Source organism: Capra hircus, chromosome 10 (assembly GCF_001704415.2).
Source record: "Capra hircus breed San Clemente chromosome 10, ASM170441v1, whole genome shotgun sequence".
Lineage (NCBI taxonomy): Eukaryota > Metazoa > Chordata > Mammalia > Artiodactyla > Bovidae > Capra > Capra hircus.
This window is the reverse complement of record NC_030817.1, coordinates 80,955,047-80,968,790: the sequence shown is the minus strand read 5'-3', so window position 1 is coordinate 80,968,790 and position 13,744 is coordinate 80,955,047. Positions and strand designations below refer to the sequence as shown.

The 13,744-nt window shown below is 43.1% G+C and overlaps 2 pseudogenes; one reads left to right on the top strand and one right to left on the bottom strand.

Annotated features, from left to right (window-relative positions):
- LOC102176329 lies at positions 2,226-12,313 on the bottom strand (annotated as a pseudogene).
- On the top strand, positions 5,858-6,304 carry LOC102176610 (annotated as a pseudogene).

The window sequence follows — 13,744 nt, the reverse complement described above, 5'->3', positions numbered from 1 at the left end:
CAATCTGATTTTGGTGTTGACCATCTGGTGATGTTCATGTGTAGAGTCTTCTCTTGTGTTGTTGGAAGAGTGTGTTTGCTATGACCAGTGCGTTTTCTTGGCAAAACTCTATTAGTCTTTGCCCTGCTTCATTCTGCATTCCAAGGCCAAATTTGCCTGTTACTCCAGGTGTTTCTTGACTTCCTACTTTTGCATTCCAGTCCTCTATAATAAAAACGACATCTTTTTTGGGTGCTAGTTCTAAAAGGTCTTGTAGGTCTTCATAGAACCGTTCAACTTCAGCTTCTTCAGTGTTACTGGTTGGGGCATAGACTTGGATTACTGTGATATTGAATGGTTTGCCTTGGAAATGAACAGAGATCATTCTGTCGTTTTTGAGATTGCATCCAAGTACTGCATTTTGGACTCTTTTGTTGACCATGATGGCTACTCCATTTCTTCTGAGGGATTCCTGCCTGCAGTAGTAGATATAATGGTCATCTGAGTTAAATTCACCCATTCCAGTCCATTTTAGTTCGCTGATTCCTAGAATGTCGAAGTTCACTCTTGCCATCTCTTGTTTGACCACTTCCAGTTTGCCTTGATTCATGCACCTGACATTCCAGGAATAATAATAGAATGTATTTTTATGCACCTGGCTTTTTTCAATCAGAATAATATTTTTGAGATTCTTCTGTGTTATCACTTGTATCCTTTTTAGTGTTTAATAGTGTTTCATAGTATGACTATACCACAATTTGTTTATTCTCTTTTTGATGGGCATCTGGGTTATTTTCAGTTTGGGACTATTAATAAAACTGCTATGAACATTCTTATACTAGACTTTTTGTGGACACAGGCTCTTTTATTTTTCTAGTAGAATTGTTAGTCATAAGGTAATTGTATCCTTAACTTTTTAGGAAACCATCAGTTTTCCAATGTTATTGCTACATTTTAGACTTCCAGCAGCAATGTGTGAGAGACCTAGTTGACCCACATCTTATACAACATTTAGTATTGTAAACTATTGTAAATCTATTTCGTTTCACCTATTATATCAGGTATATATGATTTCCCTTATTGTAGTGGTGCCTAATTGCTTTAATTAGCATTTCCATGATGACTAATGCTTTTGAGCACTTTTTAAATCTAAGTTGACTAGCTGTATTTCCCTATCTTTGGTGAAATGTTTTGAATTTTTTACCCATTAAAAAAAAAATGTGCTGCTGCTTTTATTTTTATCCTTGTGTTGTAAGAATTTTTTGTATACTGTGGATAAAAAAGCCCTTCATCATATATATGTATTGTGAATATTACTCCCAATTTGGCTTGCCTATTTTTTCTTTAATTTTTGTTATCCACCCCCCAGCTTTTTTTTGAGACTGTCAAGATATTTAAATATTTCATTATACAAAGTTGTACCCAAAATTGTGCTTCATTTTTTCACTATATACTTTAACTTAAGGAAATCTGTAAAATCAGTACATTTCAGAAATCCTGAAAAATTCCAGTAGCTATAAGCTATTTAAATATTGCTTACAGAAAGTATTTAAACAGGGGTGGGGGTGCTACAAAAGTTTACAAAACAAAAGTAGAGTTATAGATGTGGAAAACAGACTTATGGTTACCAGGTGATAAGGGGGAAGGGATAAATTGGGAGGTTGGGACTGATATATACACATTACTATATATAAAATAGATAACTAATAAGAACCTGCTATATAGCACAGAGAACACCACTCAATACTCTGCCTTTTGGGAAAAGAATCTTTAAAATTAAAAAAAGTGGACATATATATAACTGATTCACTTTGCTGTACATCTGAAGCTAACACAACACTGTAAATCAAATATACTCCAATAAAAATTTTAAAAGTATTAAAGGGGGACTTCCCTGGTGGCCCAGTGGCTGAGACTCTGCCCTCCCAATGCCAGGGGCCGGGGATTGATCTCTGGTTGGGGAACTGGATCCCATATGCTGCCGCTATGGGTTCATGTGTCTCAACTAAAGATCCCGCGTGCTGCAACTAAGACCTAGTGCAGCTAAATAAATAAATGTTGAAAAAAAAAAAGTATTAAAGGAAAGCCAGCACCATATAAACAGCATACACTTAAGGAGCTGAATGCTTCACATACAGAGTCATGCTTTTTTATTCACTGATAAACTAAAGGTCCATTTCAAGATGCTTCTCTTGTATGCTTCATTTGTTTTTTAGCAAGCAAAGTCCTATTAAGGATGGCTTTATCTATTCCTCATAGTCAGACTCAGTTTCATCTTGACTAATCTGGAAGTAACAAAGTTCGTAAGTCTCCTTCTCAGATGCAACCACATGAAGCCAGTCACAAAGATTGTTCTTTTTAAGGTATTTCTTGGTAAAGTATTATAAGTACCTTTTAGAGAACTGTTTCTGAGAAACAACTGTGATTTTATTCTTGAAGGATTCAATGTGAGTAACATTCCCAAGATCTCTAGTCTTTTCATTCACTTTAACCTTCTATAGAAACCACTCAAAATTTCCAGAGTCAAAAGTCCTATCTTTTGACTCTGTGAGTAAGGTTCAAATTAAATTTCCAGGTTGACTTTCTTGGGCTTCTTGTCTTTCTTCAGTACCATCTTAGAGACTGGCCTCTTGATCTCCCCTTGGCTTTCTTTCCCTAATATTTGTTTTATTTTATTTGGCTGGATCAGGTTTTAGCTGCAGCATGAAGGATCTTCAATCTTCACTGTGGCATGTGGACTCTTAGTTTCAGCATGTGGGACCCAGTTCCCTGTCCAGGGAATCGAACTCAGGCCCCCTGCATTGGGATCGTGGAGTCCTAGTCACTGCACCACCATGGAAGTCCCTTGCCTACTTTCTTGATGGTGCTTTCTGATGAATAGAAATTTTAAATTTTGATGAAGTCCAGTTAATCAATCTTTTATGGTTTATACTTTCTGGATCCTTCCTAAGAATTCTCTGCCTACCCAGAGGTCACAAAAACATTCCCCCAGCACCTCTAGTAGCTTTATTATTTATTATTTTAACTCTTATGTTTCAGCCTATACTCCGACTCAAATTGTTTTGTGTATAGGTTGAGGTCCTTTACTTCTCATATGGATATCCAATTTTTCTAGCATCATTTATTCAGGATATTTTCCTTTCCCTATTGAATTTGCTTTGTCATTTTAATAAAAAATCATTTGTTTGTATATATGTGGATCTATATCTGGACTCTCTTATTTGATTCCATTAGTTTATTTGACCATCCATTCTCCAGTAGCATATTATTTTGGCCACACTTTGGGTTTTTCTTTTTTTCTTTTTTGTCTGAAAAATGTCATTATTTTGCTTTCATATTTTTAAGTTTTTACTGGGGTATAGTTGATTTACAATGTTGTGTTAGTTTTGGGTGTAGAGCAAAGTGAATCAGTTATACATATACATATATCCATTCATTTTAAGATTCTTTTCCCATATAGGCCATTACAAAGTTTTGAGTAGAGTTCCCTGTGTTATACAGTAGGATCTCATTAATTATCTATTTTATATATAACAGTGTGTATACGTCAATCCCAGTCTCCCAATTTACCCTCCCTGCTTTCATATTTTATGTATTTTTGTTGGATTTAGAATTACATTTGCAGGTTTTCTTTTTCTTTCAGCACCTTAAGAAAGGTCATTCAATTTCTGCAGCTTCCAAAATTTTGATGCAAAATGATCAAATCTTACTGTTGCTCCTTTGAAAGTACATCAGTTCAGTTCAGTTCATTTCAGTTCAGTCACTCAGTCATGTCTGACTCTTTGCGACCCCATGAATCGCAGCATGCCAGGCCTCCCTATCCATTACCAACTCCCGGAGTTTACTCAAACTTATGACCATCGATTCGGTGATGCCATCCAGCCATCTCATCCTCTGTCATCCCCTTCTCCTCCTGCCCCCAATCCCTCCCAGCATCAGAGTCTTTTCCAATGAGTCAACTCTTCCCATGAGGTGGCCAAAGTACTGGAGTTTCAGCTTTAGCATCATTCCTGCCAAAGAACACCCAGGGCTGATCTCCTTCAGAATGGACTGGTTGGATCTCCTTGCAGTCCAAGGGACTCTCAAGAGTCTTCTCCAACACCACAGTTCAAAAGCATCAATTCTTTGGTGCTCAGCTTTCTTCACAGCCCAACTCTCACATCCATACATGACCACAGGAAAAACCATAGCCTTGACTAGACGGACTTTTGTTGGCAAAGTAATGTCTCTGCTTTTGAATATGCTGTCTAGGTTGGTCATAACTTTCCTTCCAAGGAGTAAGCATCTTTTAATTTCATGGCTGCAATCACCACCTGCAGTGATTTTGGAGCCCCAGAAAATAAAGTTTGACACTGTTTCCACTTTTTCCCCATCTACTTCCCATGAAGTGATGGGACCAGATGCCATAATCTTTGTTTTCTGAATGTTGAGCTTTAAGCCAACTTTTTCACTCTCCTCTTTCACTTTCATCAAGAGGCTTTTTTAGTTCCTCTTCACTTTCTGCCATAAGGGTGGTGTAATCTGCATATCCGAGGTTATTGATATTTCTCTTGGCAATCTTGATTCCAGCTTGTGCTTCCTCCAGCCCAGCGTTTCTCATGATATACTCTGCATGTAAGTTAAATAAGCAGGGTGACAATATACAGCCTTGACGTACTCCTTTTCCTATTTGGAACCAGTCTGTTGTTCCATGTCCAGTTCTAACCATTGCTTCCTGACCTGCATACAGATTTCTCAAGAGGTAGGTCAGGTGGTCAGGTATTCCCATCTCTTTCAGAATTTTCCACAGTTTATTGTGATCCACACAGTCAAAGGCTTTGGCATAGTCAATAAAGCAGAAATAGATGTTTTTCTGGAACTCTCTTGCTTTTTTGATGATCGAGCGGATGTTGGCAATTTGATCTCTGGTTCCTCTGCCTTTTTCTAAAACCAGCTTGAACATCTGGAAGGTCACGGTTCACGTACTGCTGAAGCCTGGCTTGGAGAATTTTGAGCATTACTTTACTAGCGTGTGAGATGAGTGCATAACGCGTCTTTATTCTCTGGCTTCTTTTTACTTAGCTACGGGTTTACTTAGCTACTTGGCTACTTACTTATTCTCTGGCTACTGGTTACTTACTTTGGTTTTCAGCCATTTGACTAAGTATTTAGGCATTATTTTCTTTGTATCTCTCCTACTTGGGTTTTACCAAGTATCTTGAATCTATACATTGATATCTTTGATCAGTTTTGGAAAGTTCTTGATCTTTCTCTCTTCCAACTTTGCTTCTAACTCATTCTTTCCATCCTCTCTGCTTGGATTCCAGTTTCACTATGTGTGAACCTTTGATTGTGTCTTGCATGTCTCTTCTTTCCATTGTTTTTTCTCTGTGGGCTTCAGTTTGGATAATTCATATTGACCTTTGGGTTTACCAATTCTGTTTGTTGCTGTTAAATCCATCAGTGAGTTTGTAATTTCAGAAATTATACTTTGCAGCTCCAGAAAAAATCCATTTGATATTTTTTACAGATTACAATTCTCTGCTAAAGTATTCTTTTTAACAATTTTGTCATACTTTCCATTTTCCCCTTCAACATATTTGAAATAGTTCTTTAAAAATGCCTTGTCTGAGGCAATTGAAATACATGCAAAAATAAACAAATAGAACCTAATCAAACTTACACGCTTTTGTACAACAAAGGAAACCAGAAACAAAATGAAAAGATGACCTACAGACTGGGAGAAAATATTTGCTAATGATGAAACCAATAAATGCTTAATTTCCAAAACATACAAGCACCTCATACATTTCAGTAACAAACAAACAAAAAAAAAAAAACAAGCAAAAAATGGGCAGCAACTTCCCTGGTGGTCCAGTGGCTGGGACTCTGTATCCCAATGTCTGGCAAGGTGGTGGCAGCAGTGACCTTCCTCTGGCTGCTAGACCAGGGCAGCCTGGTGGCATGGAGCCTGCCCTGGGGCACCAGGTGCTTCAGTGTGCAGTCCTCACTAGCTGGTGAGGAGGTCACACACACTGGCCAGTTTTATGACCCTACCAACTATAGGCAACTTTCATTTGTAGGTTGTCAGAGAGAAGTAAATGAAAACTCTACTATTGATCTGATAGCAGAGCAGCCTGTGAGTGAAGTCAGAAGGCAGGTGGTATCTTGTGACAGGAATGAAGGGATCCAAGGCCAGCCACGGTGTACATAAACTTGGACAAAGAAACAAAGGTGGCAACATGTAGCTACTGTGAACTGTGGTGCAGACAGCACCATCACTAGGGGGATACACGGGGGTACTTCAGTGATGGAGTGAATCAGGAGACCCTTAGTGCTGTATGCATTGCCTCACTAGTGTTGAATAAAGGGCGTTGTTCTCAAAGAAAAAAAATCATAAAAATCTTGTGTAACTGGAAAATATGGGTCAACTGCGGGTCTTCTTCTATTATCTTTTTTTCTCCTGAGCACATATGATCACTTTTTCCTGTCTTTTCACATGCCTTATAATTCTTTATTGTACACTAGAGATCTGCCAGGTGGCACTAGTGGTAAAGAACCCACATGCCAATGCAGAAGACCTAAAAGACGCGGGTTCAGTTCCTGGATGGGGAAGATCCCCTGGAGGAGGGCATGGCAACCCATTCCAGTATTCTTGCCTGAAGAATCCCATACAGTTGCAAAGAGTTGGACAGGACGGTAGCAACTTAGCATGCATGCAGAGATCTTACACATATGAACTAAGACGGAAGAATTTTCCCTGAATAGGTTTTACCCTTTCTATATATTACCTAGATAAGATATGGTGCCAATCACAACAGTGTGATTAGAAAATAAACTAGATCGAGGTTGGGTTCTAGTTCTTTTTGACTCAGTCTCCCTCTGGTTTGATTGAGAACTAGTCACGTCTTTATTTCCATCGTCATAAGACACCGTGGGGAATTTGTTTATGCCTTTAAGAGATTTGATTAGCCTCCAAATCAATACAGCTTCAAAATTTGGCAAATATCGAGACTGGCTGTGTGACACAACCACTGCCTTCCTCTAGCAGGACTTTGTCTCCTAAGCACTGTGAATCTGTGGGGAAATTTCACTTTCTTATTCTACACCCTTCCTACTACACAGTTCCCCCAGCCTCCTGTGTCACTCATTGAAAAGTGAAAATGTTAGTCGCTCAGTCACGTCTGACTCTTTGCGACCCCATGGACTGTAGCCCGCAAGGCTCCTCTGTCCCTGGAGTTTCCAGGCAAGAATACTGGCATGGATAGCCATTCCCTTCTCCAGGGGATCTTCCTGACCCAGGGATCTAGCCCGGGTCTCCTTCAGCAAATGTTCTGTGAAAGAAGACTGGCTATGCTGCAAAGGTGCATTTCAATCAAAGGCTCCATATTTTTAATTAAGGAAAATAATTTGACATTGTGTCTTAAAATAATTTATCTTGCTTGTTTTTCTGAGACTCCAGTTGAATGCATGTCATCCACTCCCCTTTTGGCATCCATACCTCTTAACTTCTCTGTATCCTCTGTGATATATTTTATGTTGACTTTTGTCATCTGCCTAATCTTGCAACACTCTCGTCTGTTCTTTGGCCAAATACATTCTGCTGCTTACCCCAGTTATTTCCTTCAATGATTACACTTGTCATTCCCAGTATTGCTAGTTATTTTTTTAATAATTGCTCTTCTTGCTTTATATTTACAATGCTTCTCTTATGCCTTGAAAGGATATATGTATTGTTCTTAATGTAAATTCTTCTTCTACCCAGTCTGTTCATTTCACTTCTGTGATAGTCATTCCTTTGTTGGTTGTTTTCGGCTCAGAGCTCTTGTCTCCTTGGAAGTGTCAGCTCTCTCAGCCAATAATGTGTACTTTGGAAGGAGGAGTGTGATTAAAGACCAGATTCCTGCTTCGACTCCTCCTGCTGAAGTTATGAGGGGAGCGCCTCAGGGTGCAGAGCCTCTGAGCATCTGTTTCCTGTTTGTCAAAGACCAGAGAACCCTGCCTTTCAAAGAACGTGTTTGAACTCTGCCCTAGTCACTCCTCTTTCCTAAGAGTTGCCTCTCTGTGTAGTCATTTTTCCCAATCAAGGTGTGGGGGAAGAAGGCGAGACTGTTCAGTGGCTGCCTGCCAGCCTTTGTTTGTTGAATCTATTTCTCACCCCTGTTGTTGTTTAGGCACTAAGTTGTGTCCAACTCTTTGGAACCCCATTGACTGTAGCCTGCCAGGCTCCTCTGTCCATGGGATTTTCTAGGCAAGAGTACTGGAGTGGGTTGCCATTCCCTTCTCCAGGGGATCTTCCTGACCCAGACATGGAACCTCCATCCCTTGCGTTGGCAGGTGGATTCTTTACCACTGAGCTGCCAGGGAAGCCCATTTCTCACCCTAGCTGGCTCCAAAACTGCCTTTGAGGTTACCTTGCCATTTGCAGCTGGTATTATATTGGTGTAATATTGGTGTTTTCTGCCCATAGAAGTGGAAAGGCAGATTATTGTGGAGGAGAAAAAAATCTACAACTAGAGAGTCTTCCCCTAGATTCTCATCCATCCATGATATCTGACTTTCTCCACCTCTAATTTGCATATCCACGCAGACTGAGACCTGTCTTGACTTCTATTTCTCCAAGTTTGATTCTGGGATACATCACTCCTCTTTCATTAGACTGTCTTCAGGGCTGAATTCGGGGGAGGAAATCCTCAGTTTACTTAATTCAGCATCAAGATGGAAATCTGAAACCTCCTGCTTTCCATTTTCTAGAAATTTCCCAATAGTTTTGGTCTCCCAATGGCTCTTCATCTTATTTTCTATTTCTATTATATATTGGTTACTTTAAAAGTTGATTGTAAATCTGCTCTGTCATTTCAAATGCAAGGCCATATTCTGAAAGTCTTCCTCCTCTTATTTTGAAGGATCTCCTACTTGTTAAGAAGCTGGGGTCTCATCTTGCCTCTCCCTAGCTTTCCCATCTGTAACATGGGAGCAAATGGACTAGGTGGTATTTGCGGGCCTTCCCCTTCTCTTGTGCTATGACTTCAAGGATTACGCCCGGATATTGTTTGGCTTGTTTCCTTCTTTACACTCCACATTCGTTTAGAAATGTGGGTGGGGGCATCACATTCTCCCTGATCTCACTCTGGTCATAAGAAGTCAAAATGGAGAGCTGAGAAACGAAGGCAGTTTCCTCTTAGAAGAAGAGCATGAACCATCTACAAAAACAATTCCAAAATGAACCACCAGGCTAGATGAACAGAGGACTATCCTGAGAAATGTAAAACTGGTGGCAAGGAGATAATTTAAGGATTTATTATTCCCAAAGCAAAAGCAGACTTCCAAATTACCTTTTATCTTTTTTTCCAAAAGCCCCACTGACAGCCCCCAGGAGCTGCTAATAACTAATGTGAGATCATAACTCCCTAGGAGATAGATGTCTCTGTGTGACCTGTGATGTCAGAAAACAGGGTGGTAACTTGAATGACCTCCAAGTATCTCGCCTGTCAAATACGCAGTGGTGTCCCTTTGTAAGGGCAGAAACCATGAATATTGGGAAGAACTGAAATCCATTCTGGGAAGGTTTGGGGGAGTTGGGAAGAGCTCACTGTCTCTTAGATCTAATTTTGACTTGTATTTGGTTATTCAACCTGTAGTCCCATGAGTCCCATACCCAGACTCATGCCCATTAAGACATGAGTCTGACAGTTCAGAAAGTGAGAGGGCTGGGGTGGTGGTGTGGGCTCTGAGGTCCAAGAATGAGGCACAAGCAGGCTTCACTCCTTGCCATCCATGATTTTAGGTATCATAAGGCCACAAACTATTGACCAAGGACCTCAGCTCAACCCTCATATACATATGGGGAAACTGAGGCTAAGAGAGGTCAGGGACTTGCCTGATGTCACAAAGAGAGTCAGTAGCTGACTTAGAACCCAAGGCCTCTTACTCCCATTCAGGAGTCTGATGCCTGTACCTAGGTGCCTTAGGTAAGTTCCTGAAGTTTCTAAGACCCCACTGAGTTTGAGGGAGACCCTGAGTCAGGCCTAGAACAAGGGCTAATTAAACATGTATCACTATTACTACATGGATGCTGTGCTGGGCTGCAGGAATCCTCATTCATGACTGAAGAGCCTGTTCCCAACACTCATAGTATCTCTGCAGGAAGATAGCTCTCAGTTGTGTCTTCTTTGGGAATTGTTTTTGCCGAAGACAGTAACCTGGATCAGGCCATTCCCCCTTCCCAGGAGACCCACATCCAATGGTTGAACAGTGCTTGGGTACAAAAGACCAGCCCTGACCCTAACACAAGATAATGGTAAAGAGGTCATCCCAGCTTCAGAGTGCCCCTTGGGGCTGGCTGAGGCCATTCTTGAGCCTATATTGTGGCCCAACATCTCTCTCTGCCCAGTTCTTTTCTTCTTCAGGCGTTGAGCACAAAAGCATCCCTAATGAACTTCCTGGGTGCTAATCTCCATATTAGAGTCTGCTTCCCAGGAATCTGTCCTGCCACACTTGGGTTGAATTACAATCATAATCAAGAAGCCAGATCTTGAGAAGGACTGAGGTCAGGTGGCTTCAGTCATGTCAGGGGAGCAGCTGAAACAAGATGGGTCAGGAGGTAAGGCACAGACTCTGAACCTGGAGATCTGGAGTCCTGCCTCCCCCTAGCAGCCATCTGCCCTGCTGTAATCTTGCCTGCAAACCCCTAAATAGATAAGGGAGGGGAAGAGTATATGCGATTATTGCTGTTCCAAACTTTCATCTTTCGTCCCTGTTTAAAAACCAGACTGGACTTCCTGGTGGCCCAGTGATTAGGAATCTGCCTGCCAATGCAGGGAACATGGGTTCGATCCAGAAAGAGTCCACATGCTGCAGGGGAGCAACTGAGCTCAAGTGTGCCACAACTGTTGAGCTGATGCACCTACAGCTTATGCTCCACAACAAGAGAAGCCACTACAGTGAGAAGCCCATGCACCACAACAGAGAATAGACCCCCTCCCTGAAACTAGAGAGAGCCTAGTCAAAGACTCAGGAACCCCGGGTCAGACTCAGCTTTTACCCTGGAGAATTCTGAGCAGAGGAATGACTTAATTTGCCTGTGTTTAAAAGGATTACTCTGGACCCTCCCCTGACCTCCACAGCCCCAGTCCACACTGCTTTCCCCTCGTCTCTCCTCCCACTCCCTCCTCCAGCTCCAAGTATTGAGGACTATCCTCGTGGACCTAGGGCGGGGGTTGGCGTGGGCGGGGCGCGGGGGAGGGTGGTGGAGCGGGGGATGGGTGGAGCGGGGGCGGGGTGGGGGTGGGGGTGCGTGGGATCTTTCCACTTATCACCAGAAGGGGGCGCAGGGTAGCAAATGCTATGTCAACCATGGAGGGAAAAACTTGGAGTTGAGGGGGGAAGCAGGGAATTTGGAGGCAAACTTAGTTCCTTATTAGGGCTTCCCTCGAAGCTCTGTTGGTAAAGAATCTGCCTGCAATTCAGGAGACCAGGATTTGATTCCTGGATAGGGAAAATTCCCCTGAAGGAAGAAATGGCAACCCACGCCAGTATTCTCGCCTGGAGAATCCCATGGACAAAGCAACCTGCAGGCTACAGTCCATGGGGTTGCAAGAGTCTGACGCGACTTCACCACCACCACCATTAGCCCCTTCTTGGCTTTGCAGACCATTTGTTTGTGGCAATAGCTTCATTAGTCCTGCCTGCTACAGGGCTAAGGGGGAAATTCTCCTGATGCTCTCAGAAGTGGCTGGCTGCAGGGGAGCCTGAGGTGGATTCTTTTGGAGGAAAAAGAGACAGAGACCCTGAACAGATGACCCACTCTTCCCCCACCCCTGCCACCACATGGCCAGTCCCTGGCAGGGCTGGGAGGTGAGCCTTGGTGTCCTGGCTTCCAGCCTATTGTACTGTCTACACCTCAGTCCTGCCAGCCAGGGTTAAGGCATTTGCTCCAGAGTTCAATTATTCTTTCAGCTACAAGATGTAGGGCGGGTACAGGAGGAGCAGGGGCGAGGAACCTGGAGGTGAATAAGCCTGGGTCCCTGCCCCGAGGGAGCTCTCAAATGCTTATGGAGATAAAGCATGAGACAAGCAGAGAACACTGTGGACAAGGCATGTCAGATCCAATCAGGGTTGAAGTTGGCACCTGCATCCTGAGGGCGACTTATGGGAGGAAGTAACCCGTCTGTCCAGTTTGAGAGAACCTTTTCTGATAGACTTCCTTTCCCTGAGGGGAGGGAGTACTTAGGGTGGAGGGTGTGGAGTGATGGAGAGGAACACATTTTGACAACAATGCTGACCCCATCAGAATGATGAAGGGCTGGTGGGGAAACTTCTAGGGTGAGGGGAGCAACTTGTTGGCTGGTGCCATTCCTCAGAGGTATCACCCCTCTCCCTGAATGGACAGTCCTTGCTGCTGCTAAAGCTCCTTATTGAAAACCTGAGGCTGATCACCACTTGTCTGTGGAGGTGTCGGGTTTCCTCGAAAAGTCTGGTTGTAGAGATTTCTTTAGAAGTTGTGTTTGTGATGATCTCATCTTGGGAAATGAGGAAAGGAGAAGAGATGCCAAATACGTTATTGTGCTGAAAGTCCTGTTTTAAGAAAACAAATGCAAGATTGAATGCATTCGCCACTGCCAGCCACAAACGTGGAAAAAGCAGTTAAGCCAATGAGGAGTAATGCCCCACATTTGATGTGGGAATCTTGGGTGAGGCGGGAGGAAAGCCTGGTTTCCATCAGCGGTGTGACTGGGGAGGCAGGGGCCCTGTACAAGGACTGAGCCTTGGTCACTGGCTGGAGCTGTTGCAGCTCACATAGTCTGTCTCAGTTGTTTTCCCAGGAGCAGGGACCCAGTGGAGACCTAGCAGTTCCCAAGACATGGTCCAAGAGTGGTCACTTCCATCACACACTGTATTTCTCCCAAAGAGAGGGCCACTGGGACTGAGAGAAGGCAGGGAGGGGAAGGGGGGCAATTGTGACCCAGAAATTAGGGATGGACATCAAGAACTGGCAGGTTAAGAATGACCCATCAGGGTGACTTTCCTGGTGGTCCAGGGAGTAAGCAGGGAGTCCGGGTTCCATCCACAGTCAGGGAACTAGATCCCACACACCAAAACTAGGAATCTCACATGCCGCATCCAAGATCCCCTGTTGCCACAACTACGATCCAGTGCAGTCAAAATAAACAAACAGGACTTCCCTGGGGGTACAATGGATGGGACTCTGCTTGCCAATGCAGGGGACGCAGTTCCCATTCCTGATCTGGGAAGAGTCCATATGCCACAGAGCAACGAGGCCCACAAGCCACAACTATGGGAGCCCGTGCTCCTAGAGTCTATGCTCTGCAACCGGAGAGGCACCACAGTGAGAAACCCTGTGCACTGCAGCCAGAGAGCAGCCCTGCTCACCACAACTAGAGAAAGCAACGAAGACCCACCACAACCAAAATTAAATAAATTTAAAAAATTTTTAAAGGAAGGACTCATCAAGGAGGATTGGATGAATCGTTCTCATCACTGGGGCAGTGACACTTTTCCTTGTGTCCCCACCAGGACTGGGACTATGATAAGATGTCCTGAAGACGCCCAGGCACACTGTTTCAAGCCCAACTAAAACCAAACAGCAATGTTAATACCTACGATTTAACACCTGGATTGAGATAAGGACTGCTGGATTTCAAGAGGTTTATCCACCGTCTTCCTTGCAAGGATCTCCACTGCTGACTTTGGATGCTGGGCCCTTTGTTCTCTGTGCCTTATTCATCCAGCTGGAAATCTTCCTCTTCCTCTTCTGTGCTCTCTT